The sequence below is a fragment of the Urocitellus parryii genome, chromosome 1, assembly GCF_045843805.1.
Source record: "Urocitellus parryii isolate mUroPar1 chromosome 1, mUroPar1.hap1, whole genome shotgun sequence".
NCBI classification, from domain to species: domain Eukaryota; kingdom Metazoa; phylum Chordata; class Mammalia; order Rodentia; family Sciuridae; genus Urocitellus; species Urocitellus parryii.
In genome coordinates this window covers 136,587,340-136,599,433 of record NC_135531.1, presented here as the reverse complement: position 1 = coordinate 136,599,433, position 12,094 = coordinate 136,587,340, and the positions used below count along the sequence as shown (strand labels likewise).

The 12,094-nt window shown below is 39.0% G+C and overlaps 1 protein-coding gene across 4 annotated transcripts in view; it reads right to left on the bottom strand.

The window, feature by feature from the left end:
• Aff4 (ALF transcription elongation factor 4) overlaps positions 1-11,633 on the bottom strand; it is a 90,217-nt gene extending 78,584 nt beyond the window's left edge. For all 4 annotated transcript variants that reach the window (XM_077801746.1, XM_077801745.1, XM_026400112.2 and 1 more), the window contains exon 1: positions 11,292-11,633. The gene's annotated coding sequence lies outside the window, so the exon portion shown is untranslated. The remainder of the gene's footprint in view (positions 1-11,291) is intronic.
• Positions 11,634-12,094: the final 461 nt, after the last annotated feature.

The window sequence follows — 12,094 nt, the reverse complement described above, 5'->3', positions numbered from 1 at the left end:
GAGAGAATGGTTCAAAGTTAAATTTTTGTTTCCTTTTATAAATAATAATCTTTTGACTCAGTTTCTTAAATACAAATATCTAAAATATTAATCTTAAATACAAATATCTAAAATTCGAAAAGGTTATCTTTAGTTTCTGTAATTACATATGGATAATTTCTTTTATACCTTTATAATAAACAAATCTAATAAAGACATTCTTCTGCTTAAAAATCATCAATAAGCTAGTTGCAGAGGTGCATACCTGTAATACCAGATGCAAGAAAAGTTGAGGCAGATGATCACAAGTCTGAGACAATGTCTCAAAATTTAGAAAAAAAAAAAAAGTAAGAAAAAAAGGACTGGAGATATAGCTTAGTGGAAGGGTGCCCCTGGGTTCAATTCCCAGTATGGCAAATAAATAAGAAAGCATGGGTACAATACCAGTACCACAAATAAACAAACTGTAACTCCAAGCTCTATAGAAAAATCTAAGTCCAGGGCTGGGGATGTGGCTCAAGCGGTAGCGCACTCGCCTGGCATGCATGCAGCCCGGGTTCCATCCTCAGCACCACATACTAACAAAGATGTTGTGTCCGCCCGATAACTAAATAAATCAATAAATATTAAAAAATTCTCTCTCTCTCTCTCTCTCTCTCTCTCTCTCTTAAAAAAAAAAAATCTAAGTCCAAAATCTTCATCCCAGGATTTAAAACTGTCCATACTTTAATTCTTTTTTTTTTTTTTTTTTTTTTTAGGGAGAGAGAGAGAGAGAGGGAGAGAGAGAGAATTTTTTAATATTTATTTTTTAGTTAAGGGCAGACACAACATCTTTGTTGGTATGTGGTGCTGAGGATCCAACCCGGGCGGCGAGCGCGCTACCGCTTGAGCCACATCCCCAGCCCAATACTTCAATTCTTTATTTTTTTAAATTGTAGATGGACACAATACCTTTATTTTTTTATTTATTTTTTACGTGGTGCCAAGGATTAAACCCAGTGAGTGCTTCACACATGCTAGGAAAGCGCTCAACCACTGAGCTACAACTGCAGCCCCATACTTCAATTCTTACCTACTTTGATAGTCTTCAAGCTTTATAAGTCTGAAAATAGCCTATCTACATTCAGATCCAAGCCTTTACTTAAATCCCTCTACCTAGAATGTCCTCCTTTTTTCCTACTTCTAAATACATCTATTTCAAAGTTCACAACTTATCCCACTTCCTCCAAGAAACATTCCAAAATTTCTTTGCCACTAAAATCCCTCATTTCTCAAAGCTTTTTTTTTTTTTTTTTTGGTATTTCATTTGACATTTAACACTTGCTTTACAATAGGGTTACTGTATTTACTGTTATTCTACCTTTACTCCCCACCCACTCCCATATTATAAACTTCTGAAGAGCAATACAGCTGTCATTCAACTTGACCTCTTTGCCTCCAGTCTTTAACACAATTATTGACATACCACAGATATTCAAAAAGCTTTTATAAAGGTCACAACTGTAGTGTTACTGCCTCAAGAGCCAAATTAAGCCATCAAGCAGGTACAGTGAGTGGCACATGCCTATAATCGCAACGCTAACTTGCTAAGGCTGGCCTCAAACTTATAATCTTCCTGTCTCAGCCTCTCCAGTCAACAGGATTATGAACTGTTGTTTTTAAAGTAAGTTTTACCTAAAATAAGAATAACGGATGTACCAAAAAAAATGTATAGAAAAAATCTATTTCTATTTCTACCTAAGCCCTATGCTCTCAAATATTCAAACGAATAAAATCTGTGTCTTTAGAATTTATTACATAAGATAAAATAGTTCTAATTAGAACAATAAAAATATAAAATGGTTAACACAACTACTAAGCTAGTGTACGTGTACATACTGTGCCAGACACTACTCCAGGGCTAAAGATAAAAGAAATCAAAATACCTTTCATCTCTAAGAATTTGGTTGCAGTTAGCTGGACTAGAAAAAGGTAACAAGAGGGAAGGGGGGCGTGTTCTAGACAGAGAAAACATGTGCACAAACCAGAAGAGGAGAGAGCAGGGCAAGGAAAGGAGGTGGATCAAGTGCAATGGGGAAACAGGGTTGATGGTAGGGTGCAAAACAAAGGATATGACTGGAAAGATACATGGGACTGAATTAGACCTGAGAGTTTGTTTCTTAAATCCAAAAGATAAGGACACTATTTCAATGAAAATGAAATTTCCCACAACCTGAGGGCTGACCTCAATTATTTTTACTATTATGTAAATAAAACAGTAGAAAAAAAAATAGGTATAAAATTCATTCACAGCTCTGATATAACTGTAAAACTAAAATAACTTTAAAAATCAAATGCAGGGCTGGGGTTGTAGCTCAGCTATGGTGTGCTGCCTAGCGCACGTGAGATCCTGGGTTCGATCCTCAGCAACACACACACACACACACACACACACACACAAACAAATAAATAAATAGTATTTGTCCAACTACAACTGAAAAGTAAATACATAAAAACATTTTTTAATCAAATGTAAAACAAAATGTTAAAATAACATTAAAAATTACATCAACAATAAAAAACAAAAAGGGCTGGGGATATAGATATAGCTCAATGGTAAAGCACCCTGGATTCAATCCCTAGTATCAAGAACAAACAAACAAAGGAAACAATGACAATTTGCAGGTTTCTGGAAAAAGTGATGGTAGCAATAGAATTCCCCAGACCAAAAAAGAGAGAGAGAGAGCGAGCGAGAGAGAGCACCAGTATGCACACAGAATATGGGGGGGGGGTGGTAAATGATTGAGAAGTAGAGGATAGAAGAGCAGTTAATCTGTACATGCTGAACGCTTACAGGGATTATGTGATCAGCTTCTAGCCTTATCTCATCCCCAGATTTTCTGCTGTTTTTGTTGTTTGGAAGCACTGGGGCCAATCCCAGGGCCTTCTAAATTCTAGGTTAACACTCTACAACTGAGCTTTCCCCCATTCACATAACTGTACCAAGAGCAGACAAGTTACAATCTACTCTGTAGTATGACCCACCTTCAGGGTACAGCTGACAGGTGGCATTTGAATGCCCAACTAAACTAGGCCAGTGCCAAGATGCCACCTATTTTATATACTATTTAAATAATAATACAGGGGTTGTAGTTGTAGCTCAGTGGTAGAGCTCTTGCCTAGCAAGTCTGAGGCCCTGGGTTCAATCCTCAGCACCACATAAAAATAATAAAATAGCGACTGGGGTTGTAGCTCAGTGGTAGAGCACTTGCCTCGCATGTGTGAGGTACTGGGTTCAATTCTCAGCACCACATATAAATAAACGTCAATTGACAATATTTTAAAAATTTTTAAATAATAATAAATAAAGGTACTGTGTCCATCTACAACTAAATTAAAGATAATAATTATATAGCCTATTAAGTAGTATAATATATATGTATACATATCATACCACATATGGTACATCATGTTTAACATTACATTTTACATATATAATGCTTTTTATGCAGGTATATATGTTTTATACACATCATAAATTTTTATTTTCCTGTGTGTGTGTGTACGTGTGTATTCTACAAACAAAAACCCTAACAGGACCTTGCAGTTACTGTTTAATCTTTTGTTTTATTTATTTATTTACTTACTTATTTGAGAGAGAGAGAATATTTTAATATTTATTTTTTTAGTTTTCGGCGGACACAACATCTTTGTTTGTATGTGATGCTGAGGATCGAATCAGGGCCGCATGCATGCCAGGCGAGCGTGCTACCGCTTGAGCCACATCATCAGCCCTATTTATTTATTTTTATGTGATGCTGAGAATCGAACCCAGGGTCTTGCACATGCTAAGCAAGCGCTCTACCACTGAGCCACAACCCCAGCCCCTACTGTTTAATCTCAAAACAATTCTCAGATTTAGGTGTCCAATAAGGAAATGTTAATCCAAGAGTCACCAAACTTTTGGGGGGATAAAGTGGAAGAGGGTTTACTGATGATTGAACCCAGGCTCTTGCATGTGAGCATTCTACTAGTGAAATACATCCCCAGCCCTTTTTATGATTTTTTTTTTTTAATTTTAGGTGGACACAACATCTTTATTTTTTTATTTTTACATGGTGCTGAGAAACGAACCCAGTGCCTCATGCAAGCCAGGAGAGTGCACTACCACTTGAGCCACATCCCCAGCCCCCTTTTTATGATTATGAGACACGATTTCATTAAGTTGTCCAGTCTGGCTTTAAACCAGTCTTCCTAACTCAGCTTCCCAAGCAGCTGGGATTACAGGTATGTGCAATGGCACTCAGCTGTCACCTAACTATTTAGGAGCAGATAGTAAATATTTTAGGCTTGGCAGGCCATATACTCACATTCAACTTTGCCATTTTAGCAGCAAAAACAGCCACAGACAACACATAAGCAAATGGGTATATAGTATTCTGATGGAACTTTATATATGGACACTAAAATTTGAGTTTCCTATAATATTCTCTAGACAAAAAAAACATTCTTTTGATTTTTTCCCTCACTATTTACACGTGTATTAGCTCATAGGCCATACAAAACAAGTTGTATTGAGTCTGTTGACCATAGTTTGCTGTGCTGACCCTGTACTAAGGCAAGGTAGAATTGCCCTCCCCTAAAACTCCTTCCAAAATATCCTCTCAGTGTTAATCTTAGTGTCAGACAAAAGACAAGGGCAATCTCCCAGTGGACAGAACTGAAAACCTTCATTTGGCTTCCATTTGCAAACAAGTGAGACTACAAATGAATTTCCCAGTTCTATCAAATCACCTTATGCCATGTTTGTCCAGAAAAATATGGAATACAGTTTAAGATACTAATATGTTCTTCTCCCTTATAAGAATTTACTTATATTCCCCCCACTACTCTCTAAATCTGTTATGTTAGAGATAATAATATTTAGTATTTAGCCCATAGTTTTCAGATTTGTAAAATTAACAGAGGACATTGCCTTTGAAATCTGAATTTAGAGGGCTGGGGATACAGCTCAGTTGGTAGAGTGCTTGCCTTGCATACAGAAGGCCCTGGGTTCAATTCCCAGCACCACAAAAAAAAAAAAAAAAAAAATCAGTATTTAGAGAAAAGTGACCTCTATATGTACTAGGTATGAATTTGGGTTATCTCCCATAGATAAAAAGGAGGGTGTCTACTGACGCATAGTTAAATTATGTTAATAAAAATATTTTAAATATATGTATGGGAAAAAGTAGGACTACATATATACACTAAGTAGCCACAGTGTAAATGGAGTGTATAACTGTTTTTCAGAATGTCCTTTACTCAATTTCTTCCTATGATGTTTCCAATGTAGCCCCCTAACAAGAGTTGATGGTCCATCGATGAACATAAAATTTAATGATTCCTTTTCCTAGGATTTGGGACTGAGACGTCAGTCAGTCTTTGATGGCAAAAGATATAAAATTTTAAACCCAGAAGATAATTAACAGATATTAAAATTGTTCTGTAGCAAGAGAGATGTGAACACTTTGCATCTTAGATGAGAGAGAAAGCGATAACACCCTGACCACATTTTAAGACCTTGGACATATCTGTTCCTCAGTTCTAACTGGCTTGTCATCTTTCTTAGAATTCATGGAATATATTAAGTGATTTGAAAGAATAAAGAAGAATTCATACCCAGTATGTTCCTATTATGTGTCAATCTCCTAACTAAAACAAAGTGCCTACTAGACAATCTAAGGGGAGTACTCAGTCAGATGAAAGAGTTTTGGTGCTCACAAATCACTCAGTAGCTATTGTAGTATGGATCTGCAATGTCCCCCAAAGAATTATATGTTAAAAGTCTTGGTCCCTAGCCTGTGGTGCTACTGGTAGGTAGTAGAACATTTAGGTGGTGGGGCCTAGTGAAAAGAAGTTGAATCACTGAGGGCATGTCCTTGTAGGGGATACTGAGACCCTGACCCTGGCCCCATCCTCTCTCTTTCTCTTTGCTTCCTGGCCACAAGATGGGCAAGTTTCCTCCATTATGGTGTACTGTCTCACCACCAACCCAAAAGCAACAGGGTCCAGTGAACACAGACTGAAACCATATGCCAAAATACATACTTCCTACTTTTAAATTGTTTATCTCAGATATTTTTGTCACAGCAACAAAAAACTGACATAGTATCTAAAGAAACAGAAATGAATAAGATCAATTCAGAATAATAAAGAAAAATCTAAGGCTAAAATCCAGAACTACCAATTTAAAGGAGTTATCAGAGAATTATGAGACTGCAAAGGAAAAACAGCCAGTAGAAAAGCAGGCAAGAAAGCAGCAGAATCTCAAAGTCAAGGATAAAAACAATATCAATGAGGTTAGTAACATCAAGTATAGAAAAAAGAAAAGAACAAGGCAATGACCACACAATTTCACAATATGGAAGTTAGGGTGGCCTTGGCAAGAGCAATATCATTGGCATGATGAAATAAGAAGCCAGGCTGAAGATTTAAGAATGATTTAAAGATTTAAGAGTGCACAAACACTACTTAACAAATATTCTTGCCATTAAAAGAAAAATTCAGGCCTGAATCAAATCAAGCTTCTAGATGTAACTAATGATTTATTGAAAATACAAAGAACAAAAGAACATATTACACAAAACCACAGGGAAGCAATCAGCACAATCCAGAATCTGAAATCACACAGGGCAAAGACCTGGTTTCTTCAATACACCAACTATATGGGAACAACAGCAGTCAAAAAAAAAAAAAAAAAAACACCTATAAACTTAAAAAAAAAAAAAAAGAAAGGGTTGAGATGCATACAAGCTCAATGTAATATACAGATCTTATTTGGATATATATATTTTTTTTTGTACCGGAGATTAAACCCAAGGGTGCTTAACCACTGAGCCCCATCCTCAGCCCTTTTTGTATTTTATTTAGAGACACAGTCTCAATGAGTTGTTTAGCACCTCGCTCTTGCTGAGGCTGGCTTTGAACCCACAATCCTCCTGCCTCAGCCTACTGAGCCACTGGGATTACAGGGATGTGCCACCATGCCTGGCAAGTATGTTAATTTATTACTATATGATTATTGCTTTAATCCTTACCTTTTAGATAATAATGAAATATAACACAAGCCTATCTTTTATTAATAATTATTTCCTGACACATTGTGCTCTGTGTCACCCAGCAAGCTATAATCCCATAGGAGCTGCATAACAAATAAGATTCAAAGTGATAAGGGATTCAAAGCAAGTAGACCACAATTGGAGTAGGATGCTGAATCAAGGGCTGGGGTTGTGGCTCAATGGTAGAGCACTAGTCTAGCATGTGTGAGGCCTAGTACATCAGCACCACATAAAAATAAATAATTAAAATAAGAGTATTGTGTTCATTTACAACTAAATTTTTTTTTAAATCAAGCAAAATTTTCAGAAGGTGATTATACAAAGCATCAGGCCTTACAAAATGATGAAATTTCATCAGGTAGAAAATGAGAAAGGAAAAATGATATATCCATTGAAAGAAATGAAAGAAACTGCACAGAGGTGAGAAGATCTGTCTACACAGAATACTCACTTCGCCATAAAACTGTCCCTCTTCCCTAAGGATGATATGAAAAGGAAAAGTCAAAGTGAAAAGTCATAACCCACTAGGCAACTCCAAACTGACAAAATGGTGGGAGAATCATTTAGACCCAAAGCAGCCTCAGGACAGATCATTATAATCCCTGGGTAACCAAACCAGACTGGTTTTCCAGGGCAACCTATTCTAGTCAGCCCCTGATTTTTTCTTCTCCCCATGGAAACTTGGGAGAAGAATACATGAAGTTCTCCCACCTCTCCCAGGAAATGATTATCAAAATAATTAGCTTAAGGGGGCTGAGACTGGGGCTCAGCAGTAGTGTACATGCCTGGCATGTGTGAGCACTGGGTTCGATTCTTAGCACCACATATAAATAAATAAAATAAAGGTCTATCAACAACTAAAAAAATAAAACTAAAAAATTAAAAATAAATAAATAAAAAGCTTAAAATAATACCCACTAATAAGTTGTGTCTACCTGCCTAAAGCCACTACCAAGAAAGATAAAGTTACAAGAAATGTCTTCCCTTAGAACATTCTTCATGTTACAGATTTTTTTTTTAATTTTTTTTTTAATATTTATACTTTTTTTAGTTCTCGGCAGACACAACATCTTTATTGGTATATGGTGCTGAGGATCGAACCCGGGCCGCACGCATGCCAGGCGAGCGCGCTACAGCTGAGCCACATCCCCAGCGCCCCATGTTACAGATTTTTTAAAAAATACAGCTGATGAAGCAGGTACATCTTAAATAAGACTTTTACCCCCTTCAAAAACAAAATAAGTAATCTCAACATTAAAATTCTTTGAAATATTTTGGAACTAAATTTAGTAGCACTAATTTTTCTATGTGCCAATACCATTAAAATTCTCAGGTATGATGCCAGTGAAAATGAACATCAAGACAAAAACAAATGCTGATGATCAGCCAAAAGTTAACATTTGGAATTTCTATCACTGCTCTCCCTTCATGTACCATAGAGTACTGCTTCAAATAAGATGGACAAGTATAGAGTTAGAACAAGTGGGGGTGCTTTTCTTAAACTAAAGGAAAAAGCAACAAGGTAAACAGGTCACATTAGCTTTAAAACAATCTTTAGTCACTAACTACATCTTATTTCATGATAACTGAAGACTGGCATACACCAAATCAAATATAATTGTTCCAACTTATCAGAGGAAATAAGAAAAAGAGAGAATAATGAGGATTGGAAAAAAGATGGGAAACCCTTACATTATATAGGAAAGTTTTTATATAAGTTATCTGTAAAACAGAGTCAACACAAAAATAAAACCTAAGTCTTCAATTTTTATGATATACACTGCACTACTGGATCACTGTGTGCTCTTCTACTTAAGAACGCCTCTTTGAGCTGGACACAGCGGCACATGCCTGTAATTCCAGCAATTTGGGAAGCTGATGCAGGAGGATTGCCAGTTCAAACTCAGCCTCAACAACTCAGTAAGACCCTAAGTAACTCAGTGAGACCTTGTATCTAATAAAATATAAAAAAGGGCTGGGGACGTGGGTCAGTGGTTAAGTGCCTTTGGGTTCAATTCCCAGTACAAAAAAAAAAAAAAAAACACAAAACTCTTTGATTTTTGGATTCCATTCTAAACTAGTAGATGGTCACAAAAGAAGAAATGCCTGCTTTCTTTGTTCCTCTCATTTACACATAAAACCATGACATTTATCTTACCCCTCCAAAAAAGGTAATATAGATAACTTTTAAAAGGCTTTATCTTCTATTTTCCACCTTTTGAAGTTGGGATTCATTATTTTCCTTCAAATACTGATCATTTGCTCACAAGGCTTTCTTTAAATTATCTAAATGTTAAATAGGATAATTTGATATAACAACAATTCCAAGTTCAAAATATTATCACATTCAAATACAATCTAGTAACTATATAAAATATTAGGAACAATAAAGAATAAATAAGGTACTTGCTCTAAAAACGCTACAACAAACCTGTAAGAAAATCACAATACAAGGTATAATATATTAACTGTTACAAAAGGGGTATGATAACTCAAGAACATGGAAAAGGGGATGTAAAGATATGAATGTGAGAATTTGACAAGTAGAAAGTGAATCGGAATGAAAATATTCTCTCTTTAGGAATTCTTAATTACACAGCTTCACCAAAGCACTGTTGGAGTCGCCTTTATACCCCCAAACTGTAGACCATGTACCAATTAACACAGCTTTTTTTTTTTTTTTTTTTTTTTTTTTTTTACCCTCAACGGAAAGGCAAAGGCTTGGTCATTCACAGACACCATATGTCCTCCTCACTTAAAGCAAAATTTTGTCTAAAGTGAAATCTGCCTACTGTTCCTACAAAGCAAACAAAAATCAGCATGCAAACCACCACAAACTGAATGAAATTATGGATATTAGAAACAAAAGTTCACTGTGAAAGATAATTAAAAATAAATTTGAGACTTTTGTTATTTAGAGACTGAAAAATGCAGTGATGAATAAGGAAAAATAAACCTGAGAGACGTGAAGAAGCCAGCTTTGTTGAAAACCAAGTGGCCACTTGCCAATACTTCTTTATGTACATATTACTAAAGATGATTCTAGACAGACTCGGGCCACAAAGACACTTTTATCAAATACCAAATTAAGAAAGTTCTTCTAAGTATTTCAATTTTGATAAGCTAAAGGACAGTTTTAAAAAAGAGAGAAAGACTTCATAAAGCATTGCAGAATCAATATAGAAACAAAGCTTTGAGTCTATATGAGTCCTTAAAAAAAAAACACAGACTTTAACTGTCACACGAACAGCCTATTTTCTGGCTTCTTTATCTTAGATTTCGTCAAGAAAAACACTGGTCACTAGAAAAGGGACTGGCCTTAGTTTAAAAATCTCTCTGTGGCCAGCAGGGAAGAAATCACACAATTCTGAATTGCAACTGATAAAACTACAGCAACCCTCAATAGAACTCTTCCTCTTAGTTTGAACTCCATACACACGCATTTCAGATTTGTACTTTCAAGTCTCTATAAATGATGTCGTTTGTGAATGAAAACGCAATAAGGATACTCCCCAAACTCCTATACCCCATGATCCATCCTCAAAGAGTGGAAGGAACAGCAAAGTGGAAGGAACAAAGCACTGACGTCAATTACGAGATTAACCCGAGCACAGGCAGCTGGAGCAAAGGCCTAAACATCAATATCCAAATACAAGCTATAGGGAAACCCAGGTAACAGGCCGATTCAGAAATGGGGAGGGAGTATTCGAATATTACACCCCCTGTTCCCATTTTTAGTCAATCCCCCTTGGCTGGTCAAAGACGGAAATTTTTTCTTTTTCTTTTTCTTTTTTTTTTTTTTTTTTTTTTGCAGAGGACGGGAGAGAGGGGGAGGTGCGCAGGATCGCGAGAAGGAAAGCGAGAACTAGTTGGGTAATGATAGCCAGAATCTGGGCCTATTTTCTCTTTAACCAGGAATAATCTGAAATTGAGGAGAGTATTAAAAAGGAACGATTCAGACGACAGACTGTCCAAAAGAAGGAATAGATTAAGTAACGAAAGGAGAAACAGCGAAAAGATGGGCTGTGGGAATATTTGCTGAGATTAGGGTTGGCCCCTTTTTTATTATTATTATTTTATTTTTCCTGCGAAAGGGTGGGGAGTGAACGCGAAGATGAGGGGCAAAGCCGGATGAAGCAGCCCGCGCCCAGAGGGTCCCCTCGAGCGCCTGGCGGACTTGGCCTCCCCTCCCCCACGGCCCTGTCTGTCAGTCCGTCAGTCGGCCCTCCTCACCTCCAGTCCCGGCTCCGCTAGGCCCGAACCATCTCCCGGCTGCGGCTGCGGCAGCGGCGACGCCGGGCCTGCACCTTCACCGGACGCGCATTCAGGCCCGCCCAGAGGGCGGCGACAGCCTGCCAAGGGCGAGGGGCTTCGGGCGGCGGAGGTTCCGGAGGCCTCGGAAAGCTAAGGCGGTGGCGACGGCACACCTCACACGGCAAAGAGGGAGGGCCCGCCCCGCTCCATGACGGCGGGGCCCAGCCTGGGACGGCTGACTGAGGCGGCGGGGGCGGGCTGACGAAGACCTGGCACCGCGATCCCCGCCCCGTCCGCTGGCGGCGGCGGCGACGGCTCGACTCCCGCAGCCAGGACTGACTGACGCAGCGGCCGTGCGGCCCATGTGACTAGGACCGAGTGGGTGCGGGGCGTCACGTGACGACGATGCGCCCCTCCCGCCGAGAGAGTGGGGGCTGCGGGCCTGTGGCGCCCGAGGCGACGCCCCCGGGTGCTGACGTGCGATACCGTCGGGTCGCACTGCCTCGGGCTGGCCGAGAGCGGGCACAGGTAGTCTAGGCCAGGGCTGCTGGGCACGGCCGCCGCTTGGGCAGGGCCAGGAAGGCAGGACTAGGCCTGCACACCTCCTGCGCGCTGCCCGCTAGTGAGGTTCGGAAGGCGAGGAGAGGCGGTGCCGGGCCGGATCTACCGGTTCTGGGGCTCAGACGAAGGAGCCCCATCTGTCCGCCCGCCCTCGTGGGCATCAGTCTGGCCCAGCCCAGTCCTGGTACCAAGTTCCGCCCTGGACTGTTCTCCAGCCTTCC